Genomic DNA, 24070 nt, shown 5'->3' with positions numbered 1-24070 from the left:
AAGTAGTTTCAGATATCACATTATTGAATTGCTTGCAGTGTGACATGAGCTAGCCAAAAGTATGTAAGGGACTAAAAAGTTTTTGGTGTCTAGAATCATATATGCCCCTAGCATGCATCTCTCAAATATTTAATTAATCAGACTTGCACTGTTGTACTAACAAGCATGAGCTTTTAATTTGTACTCAAAACTGAACCTAGAGGATATCTATGATAATCTCACTCACTGCTAGCCAAATCAACAACTAGAAATTGGCGGTGTGCTATTTAGAAGGTCAACAATGAAGACATGTTTGTGTCTTTCAAAAGGAACATGTGTGTGGTGTTTTTCCCAACAAGATATAATTAAGCGGTCCAAGTAAATATACTGAAGCAATAATTATCTGAAAAAATAATGTTTTCCTGCTGGACTTAGCCTCATTGTACAAAAAACAGAAGTGACTGAGAGAAGTAGGAGCAGTAGGCTGTGATCCTATATGAATGATCTCAACTTCAAATATGGCAGCACAGACCATCCATCCATCCATCATAAACACTAGAATGTGAATGGAAATCTGCAGTAGTCAGAGGACACCAGCAGCAGCAGGGAAATCTGCTATGGACGCGCCTCGGCGGCACCAAATTGCTCGCTCACCCCTGACTTGTTCCAGCATCTCGGGCGGGCGCTCGCGCCGGACTTTGTTGATGAACATGTCGTATAAATCCTCCGCCGGTCGATCTGCCAAGACAGCAAACATGTACAAGAAACGGATAGCACTGCTCTTTTTTCAGTACAATTCAGTAGAATGCTTATCTTTTAAGAACAAAATCTGGACAACCATATGGGAACAGGAGAACTTCTGAATTATGATACCCATTTTTCAACGAAAAAACAGTTGGGAACATAGACAAGTTAACACTGGGAACGAGAGTATTTGAGCTATAGATCTGGAAATCACATTTCACAAAGTAGCCAGTAACAGTTTCACATTTAATGGAAAAGCACAATCAGAATCACGTAATGAGAAGGGTATGTATTTTTCAAGCTACGTAATAAGAAGGACATGTACTATTGTGACTTCCCATAATATATGCACGTACGTACAAAAGTGTTATTTTCCAAACTACATCTATCTATAATTCAAAACGATAGAAGCGTGAGAGATAGAAGTTGAATGGATATAGAAAGAGGAGTCCGATCGTATCACATATGAGTTGATTATAGACCAAGATGAAGAACCCATCATAACTGCAAAAGGCAAAGATGAAATCAATTAGATGAATGCCAAGTTAATAATCACTAATTAACTCGGAGATAAAACTACATTAGTCACACAAGACACTAGGTGCCAGAAAACGAAGGCACGCGATCCACTGATTGCCAAAATTGCACAAATATTCAATGAAGCAAGACGCATCCGTCTATCCTGGCACAACGAAAGTGGAAATCAAAGGACATAATCATGTTTCCTCTGCAGTTCTGTGAGGAGCAATGCACCGCGGGAGATGCTGAAATGGAGATAAATCAGTGGAACAGCACACCAAGGTAACCAACAAATCGATGTATTTTTAACTGTTATTACAGTTTCCAAATACAGTTCAATGTCGTTCTCATATGTTCTTGCATATATACCTAGTAGTACTCTTATATTACGTGGGGTAGGATGATTATTCATACATGCAGGTGCTAATGCAGTGGAACGATGGAAATACACTGCATGCTAGGGCTAGGTTAAACTGTCAAAATGCAAAATATAATGTTCCATTTGTTTCCGATATGCAGCAAATAGCTATTCCAATATTCACGCATCAGCTGGCTAGTGCTATGGATTGCTGACATTTTAAGGGAGAGGGCATGATTAATCGACCTGTAGGATGATTCTGTGACATTCTCAGCACAATGAGAGTGGCAGTCTAAGGGTGTAATCATGTTTCCTGAGGAGCCGACTGAGGAAAAATGCACTGCAGGAAATACTCAAGTGGAAATAAATCAGCCACAAAAAGCAGCTGCATTTTAAACTATTATACAGTCCAAATAATGCTCAATGTGATTCGCATATGGTCTTGCATAGACCTAGTAGTACTATTTTATTACATGGGGAGGGACGGCTATTCATACAATCAGATGGAAATATACTGCGTCGGGCGTCATCTATCTACGAGCAACCGAATCGCGAGTTGGACCGCCGGGGTCTCTTCCGGTCGCATTGGGGATATACGGGAAGGGGAGGATGAGGAACTCACCATGGCTAGGGATGGTCGCCGCCCACGTAGATCCGGCGAGGCCTGAGAGGAAGGGTGGGGGAGGGTGGGCGTGGCCGCGTGGATCTGGCGGTGAGGGACGACGGGGTGGCAGCCGGTCGTCAGAGAAGGGAGGATCGCCTAGAGAGAGAGAGACGCGGGCGCGAGCGGCGTCGGTCGGCGTGTGGGTTGGGCGGGCGCACCGCGCCCCTGCGCCGCGAGAAGCCCCTGGGCTGTACCGGCATGCAGGAAGGTCCGCCCCGCGTCGGAGGGGGCCCTCGCCCCGCCGCGTCAGGCGGCGAGCCTCCCCGCGTCAGGCGGTGGGCTCCATGTCGTGCGCCAGATCGGGGGAAACCTCCTCTTCCCATGCGAGGCACTGTGCGTGTGCTCAACCGCGCCACATCTCGTAGATCGGGGCGGCCGTTGGTGGTGGCGGCGGCCAGAGGGGTTCGTGCGGGAGAGAGATGGGGACGAGGGAGGACTTTGTGGTTGTGTGTGAGGGGTGGGGATCGGATAGTTAGGGTTTGGTTTTTCGGGACATGCTCCACCGTTGGATGGATGCATGATGGATGGCTCAGATTGCGTCCGGTGGGGTGATCCGCGTGGAGGAGGTTCCTCGCGTTTCATTGGTTCGCTGGCTCTTCTTATCCTCCGTGAGGTCGTCATGTATCTAAAAATTATACCTAGTCTCTGAAAATTTTCAAATAAACTTGTAAATATGTATACAATTTTTTCACTAGAGTTAGACCATATTTTATTGATGAGATCCAATTTGTATGCATTTTCGATCTTTCTAGCTATTTTTAACCATTTTCCGAGTGGAAAAAATGGATTGTTAGATGGAGTTAAAATTTTGTGGAGAGCTATGATTTGCCCCCGGAGGTAGGGACCCACTGGAAAATGTCTAAAAAGCTCGTCATGGTACCCAAGGTCATCCTCGTCTCTTCCAAAAGAGAAGCAGATGGATGCGTCTCCGCGTGCTCGCTCGTTGTCGTTTAGACAAGTCAAGATGTTAGGACGAGAGCGCGGGCAGGGGATATAGCCGATCCTAACAGGTTGTTGCAGGGGAGGAGGCGGCCAGGGAGCAACGCAGCGAGCAGGGAGAGTGAGGTCACGCAGCCCGTGCACGTGTCATAGTTGACGCCCAGCCAAGAGCAGGGGTGATCGTCATCGTCTGTCCACTTGGCAAGGCGGTCCAGTGGGTCGGCGACGCGAAGACCACCAGGCACCAACCCGACTACGTGAGCACGCCGTCGGTTGAGGACGACGGATGCTTGCGCCTGGCACATGAATCAACCACGGTGGCTTACCTATTTTGGCCGTCGACCTCGGCCTTCTTGGTCTAGAGCGGAGTGGTCAACACAACAAGGCGGGTTCACGAGCCACAGCAACGAGAAACACTGCTGCGAGCCATGACGAGCAGTCGGGATACGAACGAATAGAGAAACGGGAACGGTCAAACATGAAGCTAGCTAATTTGGGCTCGGGCAGTTTGGTCACTGATTTTGTGTTATATTTCCATGTCGTCCATAAGGGGCAAATCATTAAGACTCTCAGAAAGGTGTGGCTAATTATTAGTAACAAGAAAAATAGGGGTAAATCCTCAAAGTGTAAACAAACTTGTGGCAAATCTTCAAATTCCCCTTCAAAAAATCAATGAATTAAAATAATTTTCAAGTACTAAAAATAGAGGAATTTTATGAAGCATCTATCAAAAACATTTTGCAAAAGTGCACCATACAAATTTTAGTTGAATCGGCTGGAAGCGTCTCAAATTTGAACTGCAGCTATATTATAGTTTGATCTTTATTTTTCCGAAAAATCATTTCTAGGTACACAAGTATCTACTTAATGAGAGAAGGATCAAAATATTTTCCAGATTCAACCACTAGGTAGGAACGGTCATACCCGGTGTTTTGACCGCATTTTGAAATGGCCATGAAAAATTCAAAAAAAATCAAAAAATGGAAAACCTTTGCATTGTGTCATTATATGTGACAGAGTTACCAGGAAAAATAATAAATTTGTAATACGACAATTATTTTAAAAAAGTGTTCTTAAAAATGAGCTATCATGTGTGAAGATCCATGGCTTTCAAGCCAAATTATCAATCTTATGGCCACATTAATGACATAGTTTGTTGAAATGATATAATATTATGCACAAGGATGGATATTGAAATAACAAACAATATTGATTAAGGAAGTTTTCATTTTCCTGGTATGTAAAAATCATTTTCCATTTTTCAAGTGTCCAAAATGAACTTTTTTGTGAAGGACCTACCATATATTTGTTTCAAAATTGGACCAAATCATTTTTCTAAAATACTAGGCCATATTTAATGTATAGTTGACAAAATGGTTGGGTGTTAAAGGCTTTTATCGATCTCTCCTAAAAAAGACAAATTTTCGTTGAATCACTTGAAAGTGGGTCAAATTTGAACTGCATCTACATTATAGTTTGCTCTATATTTTTTCTAAAAACAATTTATAGCTACACAAGTATCTATTTAATCGTAGAAACATCAAAACATTTGCAAGATTCAACCACTAGGTATGAACGGTCATACCCGCTATTTTGACCGCGTTTTGAAATGGCCATGGAAAATTCAAAACAAATTCAAAAAAATGGAAAATCATTGCATTGTGTCATTATATGTGACAAAGTTACCAGGAAAAATAATAAACTTGTAATACGACAAATATTTTAAATAAGTGTTCTTAGAAATGAGCTATCATGTGTGAAGATTCATGACTTTCAAGCCAAATGATCAATCTTATAGCCACATTCATGACATAGTTTGTTGAAATGATATAATATTATGCACAAGGGTGCATATCGGAATGGCAAACAATGTTGATTAAGGAAGTTTTCATTTCCTTGTATGAAAAATTCATTTTCCATTTTTCAAGTGATCAAAATGAGTTGTTTTGTGAAGGACCTACCATATATTTGTTTTAAAATTGAACCAAATAATTTTTATAAAATACTAGTCCATATTTAATGTACAATTGACAAAATGGTTGGGTGTTAAAAGATTTTATCCACCTCTCGTGAAAAAGACAAATTTATGTCGATTCAGTTGGAAGCGGGTGAAATTTGAACTGCAACTGCATTATAGTTTGCTCTTTATTTTTCCCAAAAATCATTTATAGGTATATAAGTATCTATTTGATCAGAAATACATGGTGTGGTGCCTTGACGTCGAGGTTTGCATGGTGGTCGAGGGCCCCAACTCTAGAGTGCGTGAACTTGCATGCCAGTCTCATGGTCACCGCCTAACCGTTGCATTGCCACACGTTCTAGGTGTAATAGTCATGTCTGGTGGGTTGGACAATCCCTCGATAGGTGTTAGCAAGAATAATACAATAGAATAATCTCATGAGGAGACTGAACTAAGCACAAACATGAATTAGCAGCCAAGTGTTTGATTAGCGGTGCGGGTAATTCACATAGACAATGGGCCTAAATTATGGCTGATGATGATCATCTACTAAGGAGACTCTCTTGGCAAATTTTTATCTCAAATGGATGAATCTAGGTGGCACTTACTTTGCAAAGTAACACATTGTGCAGAAATATGGATGTTGAAGCTAGGATCAAATGAATGAATGGATTGACCTGAAATTTGGTGTATGATGTTAATTTGGGCATATGAAGGCACTCTATAAAAATTATACCATTTGGACATGCCAAAGTGACACTTCCTTCACAATGTGCCAATCTGGACAGAAAATGGTAATTAAAACTAGGCTCACATAGATGATTGGATTGAGCTTAAATTTGGAGGAGGATGATAATTTGGGTACATTAAGCTACTGTAAAAAATTCATAAAATTTGGATAAACAAAAATTGTACTTCCTTCACAATGCTCTCTATTGAATAGAATATTGGGAAAAATATTGAGAGAAACTGGCTGAGTTAAATGAGCTAAATTTGGTGCAGTGAGGTTATATGGTCAGTATCATCCCGTGGTAAATTTTTCATCAACTATAAAGCAATATAAAACATAGTTGCTTCACAAAATGAAAATATTACCAAAAACAAAGATTGGATGGTGAGCTCACATGAATTGTTAGATGTGGCTAAAATTTTATGGAGAGCTACGTTTTGGGAACATAGATGATGTGGAAAAAAATTCAACTCATCAGGATATTCCTATCTAGTACTTCCTTCACAAAGCTGTTAGCTGAACACAAACTTTGGAAATTTGCTGAGAAAGATTTACTAGGCAAATCGTTACGAAAGTTTTCATGAGGCAATGATTTGGATAGGAAAGAGTGCCCAAACAATATGAGGGTAATCAAAGAAATAGAAATAGCACTTCCTTCACAAAGTGCTCTTCTGAACAGAATAGGAAAATGAATATTTTTGAATTATTTTTGAACTATGGAAGGGAGGGTTTTCACATATTTGAGAAATATATAGTCCAAAGTATTTATGAGAATTTTTCGAGAATTTTCGGAATGATAGAATAGTAGGTTGCTTCACAAACTAGGATCAGGTGGGATAGAATGGACCCACGAGTGACATGTCAACATAGTTAGAACATGTTACGACATTTTTACAATCGTCGTAAAAGTTATGACGATCTCATCTTATGAGGTTACGACGATTTGACTCACATAGTCGTAATTTATATGTAGATTTGATCCCCTCAAACGGTTTACGACGATCTGGGATGAAATTGTCATAGATTTATGACGAAGTCATCAACGACATTTTAAAAAACATCACATATGAGCATATTTCTTGTAGTGCCCGTGGTTCACAGATTCCTTCACAACACCAACATGTTCAGGTACCCCCGAGATAGGTGATCCCGACGGCACGCAGCTGGCATGGCAGTATGATGAGGAGAACGACCGCCTGTACGTGAACTCTCCAGAAGACTGAGACGTGGTCGTGATCATGGGCACGCATGCACGGTAGCATAGTAATTTCTCATGTTTTGTAGTCCGTAGCGGAACTACCTTGTTTGGATGCGTGATGTAACTCTGATATATTTATGAGATGACAGTTGAACCCCTTATTGTCATTCCTCTATTATTATATATGTGCTATGTTACCATGTTTGCCAAACGCTTAGATGCGCTTCTTTCCAATTCAGGGCCTCGTTCCCCAAATCGGAAAGGACTGCATCTTAGTTGTTATATGTTACTACTCAAGTAGAACAAGTACTTAAAGCTCAGAATGACTTGCTCAATGAGTTGAATGACAATTCCGTCAGAGTCGTTACTAGAGGCGGTAGAATGACCCAGGAACCTTTGTATCCTGAGGGTCATCCGAAGAGAGTTGAACAAGATTCTCAAGGAGTTAGCACTGATGCACCTAGTCATCCTAAAAAGAAGAAGAAAGATGATAGGAACCTGCACGCTAGCAACCGTGTTGCTGCTACACCTGAGAGTCCAAACGATGTCTCTATCTCTGATGCTGAAACACAATCTGGTGATGAACATGAGCCTAATGATGATATCAATAGTGATGTTCATGTTGATGCTCAACCTAGCAATGAAAAGGATGTGGAGATTGAACCTAGTGTTGATCTTGATAACCCGCAGCCTAAGAATAGAAGATACGATAAGAATGACTTCGCTGCTAGGAAGCATGGTAAAGAAAGGAAACCATGGGTTCACAAACCTATGCCCTTTCCTCCCAAACCATCCAAGAAAAAGGATGATGAAGATTTTGAGCGCTTCGTTGAGATGATTAGACATGTCTTTCTGCAAATGCGTTTGACGGATATGCTCAAGATGTCTCCGTATGCTAAGTACATGAAAGATATTGTGACTATTAAGAGGAGGATACCTGAGGTTGAGATTTCCACCATGCTTGCTAACTATACCTTCAAGGGTGGAACTCCTAAGAAACTAGGTGATCCCGGTGTGCCCACTATACCTTGCTCCATTAAAGGCAACTACGTTAGAACTGCTTTATGCGACCTTGGATCCGGTGTTAGTGTTATGCCTCTCTCTCTTTATCGTAGACCTATACTGGATAAGTTGACAACCACTGAAATCTCTCTGCAAATGGCCGACAAATCAACTGCTTTCCCTATCGGCATTTGCGAGGATGTGCCTGTTGTGGTTGCTAACGTTACTATCTTAACGGACTTTGTTATCTTGGATATTCTCGAGGACGATGCCATGGCTCTCATCCTCGGAAGACCCTTTTTAAACACTGCAGGGGCTGTTATAGATTGCAACAAAGGCAATGTCACTTTCCATGTCAACGATAATGAGCATACGGTTTACTTTCCGAAGAAACAATATCTAGTACATTGCATCAATGCTATCGAAAAAACTTCATCGATTCTTATTGGGAGCTTTGAATGCCCTATTCCTCGTGTCAAGATGAAGTATGATTTGCTTGTTGGGGAGATTCACATCCCCATTGAGGTGACCTAGTGGCTATTCTATAATTCTCCGTTCTCTTTTGCGATTCAAAAAGTTTTGTCGTGGGGATTTGATCAACCCCATTGACGGATTTCTTTCGATGACCATGAGATGGATGAATCAAGGAGTCACAAACCTCGGTTCCAAGCTTTCACTTTAGGTTGCTTAGAAGAAAAATGATAGACTTAGTTTAGTTTTCCCTGTTTTCGGTTTTAGCGTCCGGTAGAAAAGTACCCCGAAAATAAAAGTTCTCCAAACGTCCTGAAAATCAAGTATGATTTTTTCTGGATTTTTTGAAAAATATTGAGACGAAGAGCTTGTCTGGAGGTTGCACCAGTGGGCCACAAGCCCTGGGGGCGCGGGCACCCCCCTGTCCACGCCACCCAGGCTTGTGGGGGCCACAGGCACCCCCTCCGCTCATTCTTGCTCTCATCTGGTTCTCCTACCTCCAGAAAAAATCGTTTCGCAGCTCAAACTCATGTTCTTGCTCCTCTTGCTGGGATTTTCGATCTCTTTGCTCAAAGCACCATTCTCCGAACTGTTTTGGGGAAATTACTCCTTGGTAAGTGACTCCTCCATTGGTCCAATTAGTTTTTGTTCTAGTGCCTTATACTCCGCGTATTTTTGCTACCTTGGTGACCATGTTCTTGAGCTTTGCATGCTAATTTTAGCTGGTCCCAAGTAGTTTTGATGTGTAATATGGCCTCTAGGCACTTGTGGGAGTAGTTTCTACGAGTTTTGTTGAGCCTTATTCACTTTTCCTTAGAATCACTAAAAATTTCAGAAATTTTCAGAGATAGGAAAAGGGAAAAGATGAGGAGGTTCTTAAGAGGCTCGTCAAGCCGTGACCCCAAGGATGATGGGAGTGAGAAGAAGCCCAAGTATCTGGTCCCTCGAGTCGCAGAAGTTCGAGCGTGCGAGTGGCCAAGCGACGTGTTCTTACGCGCCGCTGGAATTTATGAGGACTTTTATCACTTGGTGGAGAACACAGGCCTTACCGCCTTCGTTGAAGATAAGTGTCCGCAATACCTCCTCCTCACTAATATCTTCGTACAAAGCTTTAACTTCTATCCGAGGAAGAATCCTCCTATGGTTGAGTTCAAACTTTATGACATCCCCCAGCGCATGTCACTCCAGGATTTTTGCAATGTTTGCAAATTACCTTACATTGGGGATATTCATGAACCTCGTTCACGGGACTTGGAAGCTTTCATCGATACAATTGTTGTAGGAGAGGAGAGAGGAGTGTCTTGCACTAGAGCTGCTAGCATTCATTTTCCCGTGCTTCGGTACTTCTCATTATTTGTGGGAAAATGTTTGATTGGCCGTGGGAAAGTTGGGTCCCTTAGTTCCCCAGATCTTGCGGTCTTGCGCGAAGCCCTTTATAACGATAAAACTTATAGTGTGGGCGCTATAGTAGCTCAACGGTTGAACACGAACCGTTCTAAGGGCATTGTCTATGGAGGTATCTATGCTACCCGTCTTGCCAGACACTTTGAGATACCTATTATATTGGACGAGGAAGAAGAGATTCTTCTTCCCGAGAGATATCTAGATTACGATAGCATGGTTCGCCATGACTTTCTTGATAGAGATATAAATAGAAGGATGATTTATAACCTGGTATTTAGTCAGGGTACTCGTGAGACTATTACATTGCCCGCTCCTTCTTTGTTCAATCTTCATGCAGACAGGTACATTATTATGCCCTCGGACATCTATGCATATTGGGTCTTAGCCCAACCACAGGTGCCCGTGCCCGAGCCGCTAGTCGAGTACCAGACGCCAGTTTATCAGTGGGAGCCAGAGGAGCACACACAGTAGTGGCATCCTCATTCCACTCCTGAGTACCCCGGAGCTCGTTATTTCCCTCCTTGGGAGTAGGCCAACTTAGGCCAAAAGCCTAAGCTTGGGGGAGTACGTGTTCTCACCGACTTTACATTTTTGCTTATGCTTTCACTTTGTTAGCCGATGTTCACACTTTGCCACTGTATCATCCATGCTAGTTTATTTCTTTTTCTCGTTTTCTTTTCGTGTGTTTGTCAAGTTTGAGAAAAACCAAAAAGATTTTCTTTTCTTCTTTTGCTTGTTGGGAGCTTTCCCGTGTAAATAGTTTTCTTTTTCTTTGGGCCAAGGTAGAAGACCATGGTTACAATGTTTAGTGGCTCTTGCATGCATACCTGTTTAGCTTTCATAGAGCCATATTACTTTGTCTTCACCTTTGTGTTTGCCTCCAGATTCCAGCTTTAGCCCAATGCACGAGCACTCTTATTATTGTTCACATCGTTCGGTCGTGCAAGTGAAAGGCGATAATGACGATATATGATGAAGTGACTGAGCCTAGAAAAGTTGGTATGAAGTCGATCTATTTTTGTTTTTGTAAATATGACTAGCTCATCATGCCTGATTCAGCTTTGTTGTGAGAGAAACATGTTTGCAATGACAACTTAGAGATCATAGTTGCTTATGCCATGCTTACTTAGCTAGGAGCTTATAATGGTTTGTCTTGGTATCCCACATGAATGTTGAGATGACTATGATGTAGTATGATAGGATAGTATCCTCCTTTGAACGATTCAAGTGGCTTGACTTGGCGCATGTTCACGCGTGTAGTTGAAACAAAATCAACATAGCCTCTATGATGTTCATGTTCATGGTGATTTATGTCCTACTCATGCTTGCATTCAATGTTAGTTAATCTCAATGCATTTTGATGACTGTTGTCGCTCTCTAGTTGGTCGCTTCCGAGTCTTTTGCTAGCCTTCACTTGTACTAACCGGGAATACTGCTTGTGCATCCACTTCCATAAACCCAAAGTTGTTCCCGATGAGTCCACCATACCTACCTATGTGCGGTATCTACCTGCCGTTCCAAGTAAATTTGCATGTGCCACTCTCTAAACCTTCAAGAAATAATTTGTTTGCATGCACGAACCGCTCATGTAGTGACAGGGGGTTATTAGTATCTTCCATGCTAGGCATGTTATCCTCGATATGTGTTTATTCACTATCATTCACGAGGAAGGGGGCGGTAATTGGAATTCCTAGTTCCATGCTCAAATCGAAAAGATAATTGCAAACAAAACTCCCCCGGGATTGATGTTGGTATGGACGGTACCCGAGGATTCGACTAGCCATGGAGTGTGATTGATTGGATGTGGGGGAGTCAAAACTTTACTTTTCTGTTTGGGAACCGCCTATAGCATGTGTAGCGTGGAAGATGTTGAGAACTCTTAGTCATTGCGTTGACAATGAAAGCATGCCACCCAAAATTATTATCTCTGTTTTCAAACCATGAGTTGTGGCAGCTCTGCAAATCAATGCTTCCCTCAGCGCAGGGCATGTCTATTTATGTTCCTGTTGAATCATCCTCCTCTTACAAAAGCACCAATTAGAGAGCACCTCTCTCATTTTTATGCTTTGCTTTTAACTGTGTTGAGTATGACTGTGACTGGATCTTCATTACCTTGAATTACAATGTTTAGTCTGCCCTTGGTCTTTGAAGGTGCTCTGCATTTATGTTTTGCGGTCTCAGAAAGAGCTAGCGAGATACCATCTGTTCGCACTGCTTCATGTTGTTTTGATTGAAGTGTTGACGTTTGAGACTTATTATTATTTGCTCGCTAGTTGATTATGCCATTGATATGAGTTTACCGTGAGACCTAGATGTCATTTGCTTATGTGGCTTGCTTGTGATCTTGCTGAAATTCTGGTTATGAGTTAGACATAGTTGCAACAACAAGATCAAACAGAGTTCGTCAAAGTTTTTCTTTTGTCTCTTTCAGTTTGTCAACTAAATTGCTTGAGGACAAGCAAGGCTTTAAGCTTGGGGGAGTTGATACGTCTCCGTCGTATCTACTTTTCCGAACTCTTTTGCCCTTGTTTTGGACTCTAATTTGCATAATTTGAATGGAACTAACCCGGACTAACGCTGTTTTCAGCAGAATTGCCATGGTGTTGTTTTTGTGCAGAAATAAAAGTTCTCGGAATGTCCTGAAAATTTACGGAGAATTTTTCTAGAATTAATGAAAAATACCTGCGCAAAGATCCACCGGAGGAGGTGGGCCACAAGCCCCTGGGCCGCGGCCACCCCCCCCCCCCCCCCCGGCCGCGCCGTGAGGGCTTGTGGAGCCCACGTGGTGCCACCGCCTCCAAACTCTGCTCTATATATTCCGTTTCGCCCAGAAAAAAATCAAAGAGAAGGATTCATCGCGTTTTACGATACGGAGACGCTGCCACCCCATGTTCTTCATCTCGAGGGCAGATCTGGAGTCCGTTCTGGGCTCCGGAGAGGGGAAATCGTCGCCATCGTCATCATCAACCTTCGTCCATTGACAATTCCATGATGCTCTTCATTGTTAGTGAGTAATCTCATCGTAGGCTTGCTGGACGGTGATGAGTTGGATGAGATCTATCATGTAATCGAGTTAGTTTTGATAGGGATTGATCCCTAGTATCCACTATGTTCTGAGATTGATGTTGCTACTACTTTGCCATGCTTAATGCTTGTCACTAGGGCCCGAGTGCCATGATTTCAGATCTGAACCTATTATGTTGTCACCAATATATGTGTGTTTTAGATCCTATCTTGCAAATTGTAGTCCCCTACTATGTGTTATGACCCGGCAACCCCGGAGTGACAATAGCCGAAACCACTCCCGGAGATGACCATAGTATGAGGAGTTCATGTATTCACCAAGTATTAATGTGTTGGTCCGGTTCTTTATTAAAAGGAGAACCTTAATATCCCGTAGTTTCCATTAGGACCCCGTTTCCACGGGAGGGATGGACTATAGATGTCATGCAAGTTCTTTTCCCTAAGCACGTATGACTACATACGGAATACATGCCTATATTAGATTGACGAACGGGAGCTAATTACATATCTCTACGTGTTATAGCCCTTACATGATGAATCACATTCGTCATACTCATCTATCACCGATCCACTGCCTACGAGTCTTTTACTACTGTTCCTTGCTACATTACTTTGTTGCTACTGCTGTTACTCTGCTACTGTTGTCACTACTGCTATTACTTGCTGCTGCTGTCACTACTGCTGTTACTTGCTACTTTGCTGTTACCTGTTGCAAGAATTTTCTAGAGCCGTTGCTGGGGAAGAATAAGTCCCCTCTCAACGTGATATTTATTGGCGCCATTTATACAACAAGTTAGGAATAGTCTGCCGTCAACAGATCTTCTTCTGGCACCGTTGCTATCATACTACTTTCCTACTAATACTTTGCTTGCAGACACTAATCTTTCAGGTGTGGTTGAAACTGACAAACTCAGCTGCTAATACTTGAGAGTATTCTTTCGCTTCCCCTTATGTCAAATCAATAAATTTGGGTTGAATACTCTACCCTCGAAAATTGTTCTGATCCCCTACACTTGTCGGTTATCAAGGAGCAGAAGGAACTGACAAGTGGTTTTCAGCAAGGTATTCTCTGCAAGCACTGAAATTATCGGTAACAGATAGTTGTGTGGTAAGATGATTTGTAGCAAGTAGCAAGTAACAATAGTAACAAAGGTGCAGCAAAGTGGCCCAATCCCTTTTGTAGCAAGGGACGAGCCTGGACAAACTCTTATAGGAGGTAAAGTGCTCCCGAGGACACATGGCAATTTCTGTCAAGCTAGTTTTCATCATGTTCGTATGATTCGCGTTCGCTACTTTGATAGTTTGATATGTGGGTGGACTAGTGCTTGGGTGCTGCCCTTACTTGGACAAAAATCCCACTTATGATTATCCCCTCTCATAAGCATCCGCAACTACGAAAGAAGAATTAATACTAAGTCTAACCATAGCATTAAACTAGTGGATCCAAATCAGCCCCTTACGAAGCAACGCATAAACTAGGGTTTAAGCTTCTGTCACTCTAGCAACCCATCATCTACTTATTACTTCCCAATGCCTTCCTCTAGGCCCAAATAATGGTGAAGTGTTATGCAGTCAACATTCACATAACACCACTAGAGGAGAGACAACATACAGCGCATCAAAATATCGAACGAATACCAAATTCACATGACTACTTATAGCACGACTTATCCCATGTCCTCAAGAACAAAAGTGACTACTCACAAAGCATAATTATGTTCATGACCAGAGAGGTATTGAATAGCATTGAGGATCTGAACATATAATCTTCCACCGAGTAATCCAACTAGCATCAACTACAAAGAGTAATTAACACTACTAGCAACCTTACAAGTACCAATCGGAGTCGCGAGATGGAGATTGGTTACAAGAGATGAACTAGGGTTTGGAGATGAGATGGTGCTGATGAAGATGTTGATGGTGATGAGTCCCCTCCGATGAGAGGAGTGTTGGTGATGACGATGGCGATGATTTCCCCCTCCAGGAGGGAAGTTTCCCCGGCAGGACGACCCTGACGGAGCTCTAGATTGGTTCTGCTCAAGTTCCGCCTCCTAGCGGCGGGAATTCCTCCCGAAAGCCTCCTCCTGATTTTTTTTTGTGGAATGAAACCCTCCTTATAGCAAAAGATGGGAGCCAGAGAGGCAACAGGGGGGCCACAAGCCACCTAGGCACGGCCAGGGGGTAGGCCGCGCCTTGCAGGCTTGTGGCCTCCTGGTGGCTCCCCTCTGGTACTTCTTCCGTCCAGTATTTTTTATAAATTCCAAAATAATTCTTCGTTGATTTTCACGGCTTTTGGAGTTGCGCAGAATAGGTATCTCAAACTTGCTCCTTTTTCAGACCAGAATTCCAGCTGCCGGCATTCTCCCTCTTCATGTAAACCTTATAAAATAAGAGAGAAAAGGCATAAGTATTGTACCGTAAAGCGATAAATATCAACATGAAAGCATAATGCAAAATGGACGTATCAGGGCTCACTAGAGATAGTGTTTTGTCTATGTGTCCACACATGTATTTGAGTTTCCAATCAATACAATTCTAGCATGGATAATAAACGATTATTATAAACAAGGAAATATAATAATAACTAATTTATTAATGCCTCTAGGCCATATTTCCAACAGTGGCATCACATGACTTATGGATTTGGCATGCTTTCTTTGGAATGTCAGCTTCTCACAACGACATCGACGTGCTTCAACATCTCCCGTGTTCAAGAGGCTTTGCAATGAAGAATCACCTCTGTGCAACTACACCATCACCGGCCAAGACCACAACATGGGTTACTATCTTGTCGATGGCATGTATCCTTAGTGGACTGCATTTGTGAAGACTATAATCGAACCACATGGAAACAAACAGAAGTACTTCGCAACAATGTAGGAAGCAGCTAGGAAGTATGTGGAAAGGGCATTCAGATTGATGCAAGCGCGTTGGGGAATTGTTCGTGGGGCTGCAATGATGTGGGAGTCATAAATTTTGCAGCATATCATGACATGTTGTCTTATTTTGCACAATATAATCGTCGAGGGTGAGGGTGATGGTGAAACCCAAACCAATGATTTTGAAGCACCTCGAGAACAAGTTGAAATCCCTGAAGATCAAGATGCAGTTCAACTTGTGAACTTTCTACGGATGCATCAGAATCTCTGAGATCATCACGTGCACGTGCAACTACTCATTGATGTGGTGGAGCATATGTGGATCCATAAAGGAAATTAAAGAGCACATGATTGAATGTGCACTTCAAATAAATCTCATGTAAACACTTCTTATGTTCGTTACCATTATTTGTTTTTTGTGTGACATTTTAGTTTCTGTGATCGATGTGCATGGTTTTGCATGGATCTGAGAGTCCGAATATGAGATATCTGGATGCACGGAGCGAAATATAAGGGGTCATCCGGATGCGTCCGGAAGCGTGCCCGGGTGCGTCCGCGGACGTTTGAGGGGCCGGATTTGCAAGGTCTGGTTGTGGATACTCTAACATCCACAACCAGAGTCTAATATGCTTCGGTTGTGCTTAGTTTCATTGCTCACTAGTCGGATGTGCTTCGGTTTGGTGCTCACTACACGGATATGCTTAGTTTCGTTGCTCACTAGATGGATATGCTTAGTTTTGCTGCTCACTACCCAGATATGCTTAGTTTTGTTTCTCACCAGCCAAATATGCTTAGTTTCGTTGCTCACCACGTGGATATGCATTGTTGACAATGTTTCACCTTGTAGCCTTCTCATGCTTCTTTGGTGCATAAGAGCATCTATAGTCGGACCCCTCAAATGACCCCTCGTACGTCCGCGGACGCGTCGAGTCGGTGACCGGATATGAGATAGAAGGAAAAAAAGTGACCCAACCGGACCCCTCATATCGTCCTTATATGCCCGGGTTGTCCGTGAACCCTCATATCCATCTCAAATATGGGAGGATATGAGGGGTGGCGGACGCGCCCGGGCGCACTGGGTCAGTCCGCCACATAGGACGTGACTCCACCCCGGACCACCTTTCTCTTTTCTTTTTTCATTATTTTCTTTCTCTCTCTTCCTCTCCACCAATCATGTGCAAGTGACAGAACATATGAGAAAGAAAATGAGGAGTGTGGCTGCATGGATGGACAAATAGGGGACACGCTCGGTCACTGACCGGACGTGTCCGCGAGCGTTTGAGGGACCATATTTGCAAGGTCGGGTTGTAGATGCTCTAAGAAATTGAAGAAGAAATTTTTCACCCACATGCATTGTTGGTTGAAGTTGAGTGGGAAATCAAAGTGAAACCTTTTCATAGCCAAGACCGCCGTCCAAGACACCCAGAAAGAAACCGATGACCCTACCAACCCGGCCCAAGAACCATCGAAAAAGGTTAGATGGTTTAGTGGTAGGAAGAGAGGGCGAAGCGAGATGGTGCGGCACCAAGATGACGGGGAAGTTCAAGGACATCTTATCGGAGAAGGAGGAGGCATGCGTGAAATGCTCGGACCTCGGTGAGGAGAAAAAGGTGAAGAGGTTTAACTTGTTGATGAAGGCGATGGAGAAGAAGCTCAAGGTCGAAGAGAGGAGGTCCATGATGGAAAAAATAAAGGCCGTGCTCGAGGAAAAGAAGTTGAAGATCACCACCAATGCATAGGATGCCAAGATGTTGTCTTTGAATGTGGCCTCCTTGGATGCTGACGCAAGAATGAGCATGCAATCCGTTCGTTACCTCATGTTGCAGCGTCAGAAAGATGAGCTAATAATGATGCCAATGAGTATGCGGTGAAGGTGGATGCGGAGGCTGCCTACCCGACGGTGGGGACACCTTGATCGGCAAGCAGATAGATAGGATTACCGATGCGACAGGATAGAAAATTGCACAATGTGTCGGGCTGGTATTCTTTTGGATTAGGACACGTAAAAACTAAACATACTTGTCTCTTTTTATTGTGACCGGGGCATGTGATCCGATGCTGGTGTGATCTCAGAGCATCTCCAACAGGCGCCCAACGCGCGGCACGTTAAAATATGGTTTGCGGCGCGCCCATCATCAGGTTTTGCGCGACATGCAGCGCTAGCTCTGGCAACCGTGCTAAAATTCAGCGCGCGCAGCTCCAGCAGTGCGCGCGAGCAGCCGGCGCTCACATTTGTTCATTTTGGACACAAATTTCACACATCAACACAAAACACATGACATAGAATTTGAATCACAAACATCATTCAACCAATTTCGTGCCCAAAAGTTCATGCCCACAAGTTCAAATTCATGACCACGACATCATTCAACGAAGTTCAAAATGCAAACCAAGTTCATGACACGAACGAAAGGCACAACAATCAAGCCTCGTCTTCATCCTCATCTTCCTCCGATTCGTCCGACTCCACCGAAGACGATTCTTCCTCCTCCTCTCCATTGCTGCGTGCCGCATCCTCATCACGTGAAGCTCGGAAGATGTTGCCAAGATCGTGGGAAGGTGGCACACCAGCGCCCGGAGGTGCACCCATGCCGCCAATGGGAGCGGCAAAACTCATGCCACCAATGCCACCCATACCGTCCAAGCTTCCCGGAGGTGGTCCGAAGCCACCCATGCCTCCCATGGTCTCCATGGTAGCTCCAAAGCCACCCATGGAACCCATGTCGCCCTTGGTGGCTCCAAAGCCACCCATGGCACCAATGCCACCCATGCCGCCAAGGCCACCGCCGCCCTTGGTGGCTCCAAAGCCACCCATGGCACCAATGCCACCCATGCCGCCAAGGCCACCGCCACCCATGCCGCCAAAGCCACTGCCACCCATTGCACGAATCATGGCTCTTTTTGTTGGGGAACGTCGCATGGGAAACAAAAAATTTCCTACGCGCACGAAGACCTATCATGGTGATCTCCATCTACGAGATGGGATATTCGATCTAAGTACCCTTGTAGACTGCACAGCAGAAGTGTTAGTGAACACGGTTGATGTAGTGGAACGTCCTCACATCCCTCGATCCGCCCCGCGAACCGTCCCAATATCAGTCCGACGATCTAGTGCCGAACGGACGGCACCTCCGCGTTCAGCACACGTACAGCTCGACGATGATCTCGGCCTTCTTGATCCAGCAAGAGAGACGGAGTGGTAGATGAGTTCTCCGGCAGCGTGACAGCGCTCCGGAGACTGGTGGTGATCTAATCTCAGCAGGGCTCCGCCCGACCTCCGCAGAAACGCGATCTAGAGGTAAAACCGTGGAGATATGTGGTCGGGCTGCCGTGGCAAAGTTGTCTCAAATCAGCCCTAAAACCTCCATATATATAGGGGGAAGAGGGGTAGCCTTGCCTTGGGGTCCAAGGACCCTCAAGGGGTTCGGCCGAGCCAAGGGGGGCAACCCTCCCCTTCCAAACCGAGTCCAACTAGGTTTGGAAGGAGGAGTCCTTCCCCCTTTTCCCACCTCCTCTTTTTTTCTCTTTGATTTTCTTCCTATGGCGCATAGGGCCTTCTTGGGCTGTCCCAACAGCCCACTAAGGGCTGGTGCACCAACCCCAAGGCCTATGGGCTTCCCCGGGGTGGGTTGCCCCCCCCCCCCCGGTGAACACCCGGAACCCATTCGTCATTCCCGGTACATTCCCGGTAACTCCGAAAACCTTCCGGTAATCAAATGAGGTCATCCTATATATCAATCTTCGTTTCCGGACCGTTCCGGAAACCCTCGTGACGTTCGTGATCTCATCCGGGACTACGAACAACATTCGGTAACCAATCATATAACTCAAATACACATAAAACAACGTCGAACCTTAAGTGTGCAGACCCTGCTGGTTCGAGAACTATGTAGACATGACCCGAGAGACTCCTCGGACAATATCCAATAGCGGGACCTGGATGCCCATATTGTATCCTACATATTCTACGAAGATCTTATCGTTTGAACCTCAGTGCCAAGGATTCATATAATCCCGTATGTCATTCCCTTTGTCCTTCGGTATGTTACTTGTCCGAGATTCGATCGTCAGTATCCGCATACCTATTTCAATCTCGTTTACCGGCAAGTCTCTTTACTCGTTTCGTAATACAAGATCCCGCAACTTACACTAAGTCACATTGCTTGCAAGGCTTGTGTGTGATGTTGTATTACCGAGTGGGCCCCGAGATACCTCTCCGTCACACGGAGTGACAAATCCCAGTCTCGATCCATACTAACTCAACGAACACCTTCGGAGATACCTGTAGAGCATCTTTATAGTCACCCAGTTACGTTGTGATGTTTGATACACACAAAGCATTCCTCCGGTGTCAGTGAGTTATGTGATCTCATGGTCATAGGAACAAATACTTGACACGCAGAAAACAGTAGCAACAAAATGACACGATCAATATGCTACGTCTATTAGTTTGGGTCTAGTCCATCACGTGATTCTCCTAATGACGTGATCCAGTTATCAAGCAACAACACCTTGTTCATAATCAGAAGACCCTGACTATCTTTGATCAATTGGCTAGCCAACTAGAGGCTTGCTAGGGACAGTGTTTTGTCTATGTATCCACACATGTATATAAGTCTTCATTCAATACAATTATAGCATGGATAATAAACGATCATCTTGATACAGGAATTATAATAATAACTATATTTATTATTGCCTCTAGGGCATAATTCCAACAGACTCCCACTTGCACTAGAGTCAATAATCTAGCCCTCACATCATCATGTGAATTACATTGTAATAAATCTAACACCCATACAGTTCTGGTGTTGACCATGCTTTGCCCGTGGAAGAGGTTTAGTCAGCGGGTCTGCTACATTCAGATCCGTGTGCACTTTGCATATATTTACGTCCTCCCCTTCGACGTAGTCGCGGATGAGGTTGAAGCGTCATTTGATGTGTCTGGACTTCTTGTGAAACCGTGATTCCTTTGCTAGGGCAATGGCACCCGTGTTGTCACAGAACAAGGTTATTGGATTCAGTGCGCTTGGCACTACTCCAAGATCCGTCATGAACTGCTTCATCCAGACACCCTCCTTGGCCGCCTCCGAGGCAGCCATGTACTCCGCTTCACATGTAGAATCTGCTACGACGCTCTGCTTGGAACTGCACCAGCTTATCGCACCACATTAAGAATAAATACGTATCCGGTCTGCGACTTAGAGTCGTCCGGATCTGTGTCAAAGCTTGCATCGACGTAACCTTTTACGGCGAGCTCTTCGTCACCTCCATACACGAGAAACATCTCCTTAGTCCTTTTCAGGTACTTCAGGATATTCTTGACCGCCGTCAAGTGATCCACTCCTGGATTACTCTGGAACCTACCTGCCATACTTATGGCTAGGCTAACGTCCGGTCTAGTGCACAGCATTGCATACATGATAGAACCTATGGCTGAAGCATAGGGGGCGGTGCTCATATGCTCTCTATCCTCATCAGTTGCTGGGCACTGAGTCTTACTCAATCCCGTACCTTGTAAAACTGGCAAGAACCCTTTCTTGGACTGTTCCATTTTGAACCTCTTCAAAACTTTATCAAGGTATGTGCTTTGTGAAAGTCCTATCAGGCGTTTTGATCTATCCCTGTAGATCTTAATGCCTAGAATGTAAGCAGCTTCTCCTAGGTCCTTCATAGAGAAACTTTTATTCAAGTAATCCTTTATGCTCTCCAAAAACTCTAGGTTGTTTCCAATCAGCAATATGTCATCCACATATAATATTAGAAATGCCACAAAGCTCCCACTCACTTTCTTGTAAATACAAGATTCTCCAACCACTTGTATAAACCCAAATGCTTTGATCACCTCATCAAAGCGCTTGTTCCAACTCCGAGATGCTTGCACCAGCCCATAAATGGATCGCTGGAGCTTGCACACCTTGTTAGCTTTCTTAGGATCGACAAAACCTTCGGGTTGCATCATATACAACTCTTCCTTAAGGAAACCGTTAAGGAATGCCGTTTTGACATCCATCTGCCAGATTTCATAATCGAAAAATGCAGCTATTGCTAACATGATTCTGACGGACTTAAGCATCGCCACGGGTGAGAATGTCTCATCGTAGTCAACTCCTTGAACTTGTGAAAAACCCTTTGCCACAAGTCGAGCTTTATAAACGGTCACATTGCCGTCAGCGTCCGTCTTCTTCTTAAAGATCCATTTGTTCTGAATTGCCTTGCGGCCCTCGGGTAGTACTTCCAAAGTCCATACTTTGTTCTCATACATGGATCCTATCTCGGACTTCATGGCCTCTAGCCATTTGTTGGAATCTGGGCCCACCATTGCTTCTTCATAATTTGCAGGTTCATTGTTGTCTAACAACATGATTGACAAAACGGGATTACCGTACCACTCTAGAGCAGCACGTGGTCTCGTCGACCTGCGTGGTTCGACAAGAACTTGAAGCGGAGTTTCTTGATCATCATCATTAAATTCCTCCTCAACCGGCGTTGCAATGACAGAGGTTTCCCCTTGCCCTGCGCCACCATCTAGAGGGATGACAGGTTCGACAACCTCATCAAGTTCTATCTTCCTCCCACTCAATTCTCTCGAGAGAAACTCCTTCTCGAGAAAAGCTCCGTTTTTAGCAACAAACACTTTGCCCTCGGATTTGAGATAGAAGGTGTACCCAACTGTCTCTTTTGGGTAACCTATGAAGATGCACTTTTCCGCATTGGGTTCCAGCTTTTCAGCCTGAAGCTTTTTGACATAAGCATCACATCCCCAAACTTTAAGAAACGACAACTTTGGCCTTTTGCCATACCACAGTTCGTATGGTGTCGTCTCAACGGATTTTGATGGTGCCCAATTTAAAGTGAATGCAGCTGTTTCTAATGCATAACCCCAAAACGATAACGGCAAATCGGTAAGAGACATCATAGATCGCACCATCTCTAATAAAGTACGATTACGACGTTCGGACACACCATTACGCTGTGGTGTTCTAGGCGGTGTCAACTGTGAAACAATTCCACATTGTCTTAAGTGAACACCAAACTCGAAACTCAGATATTCACCCCCACGATCAGACCGTAGGAACTTGATCTTCTTGTTACGATGATTTTCAACTGCACTCTGAAATTGCTTGAACTTTTCAAACGTTTCAGACTTGTGCTTCATTAAGTAGACATAACCATATCTACTCAAATCGTCAGTGAAGGTGAGAAAATAACGATATCCGCCGCGTGCCTCTACGCTCATCGGACCGCACACATCGGTATGTATGATTTCCAACAAGTCACTTGCACGCTCCATTGTTCCGGAGAACGGAGTTTTAGTCATCTTGCCCATGAGGCATGGTTCGCACGTGTCAAGTGAATCGGCATGGAGTTTCTTCATGCGCTTTACACCAATATGACCTAAGCGGCAGTGCCATAAAAATATCGCGCTATCATTGTTAACTCTAACTCTTTTGGTCTCAATGTTATGTATGTGTGTATCACTATCAAGATTCAATATGAACAATCCTCTCACATTGGGTGCATGACCATAAAAAGATGTTACTCATAGAAATAGAACAACCATTATTCTCTGACTTAAAAGAGTAACCGTCTCGCAATAAAGAAGATCCAGATGTAATGTTCATGCTCAACGCACGCACTAAATAACAATGATTCAAGTTCATAACTAATCCTGAGGGTAACTGAAGTGAAACTGTGCCGACGGTGATTGCATCAACCTTGGAACCATTTCCTACGTGCATCGTCACTTCATCTTTCGCCAGCCTTCGTCTATTCCGCAGTTCCTGTTTCGAGTTGCAAATATGAGCAACAGAACCGGTATCGAATACCCAGGCACTACGACGAGAGCCGGTTAAGTACACATCAATAACATGTATATCAAATATACCTGATTTTTCTTTGGCCGCCTTCTTATCAGCCAGATACTTGGGGCAGTTGCGCTTCCAGTGACCCATACCCTTGCAATAGTAACACTCTGTTTCAGGCTTAGGTCCAGCTTTGGGTTTCTTCGTTGGATTGGCAACAGGCTTGCCGCTCTTCTTTGAATTACCCTTCTTGCCTTTGTCGTTTCTCTTGAAACTAGTGGTCTTATTCACCATCAACACTTGATGCTCTTTACGGAGTTCAGACTCTGCGACTTTCAGCATCGCAAACAACTCGCCGGGTGACTTGTTCACCCCTTGCATGTTGTAGTTCAAC

The sequence above is a fragment of the Hordeum vulgare genome, chromosome 6H, assembly GCF_904849725.1.
Source record: "Hordeum vulgare subsp. vulgare chromosome 6H, MorexV3_pseudomolecules_assembly, whole genome shotgun sequence".
Taxonomy (NCBI): Eukaryota; Viridiplantae; Streptophyta; class Magnoliopsida; order Poales; family Poaceae; genus Hordeum; species Hordeum vulgare.
The sequence above is the reverse complement of the archived record's forward strand: the minus strand, read 5'-3'. Positions refer to the sequence as shown.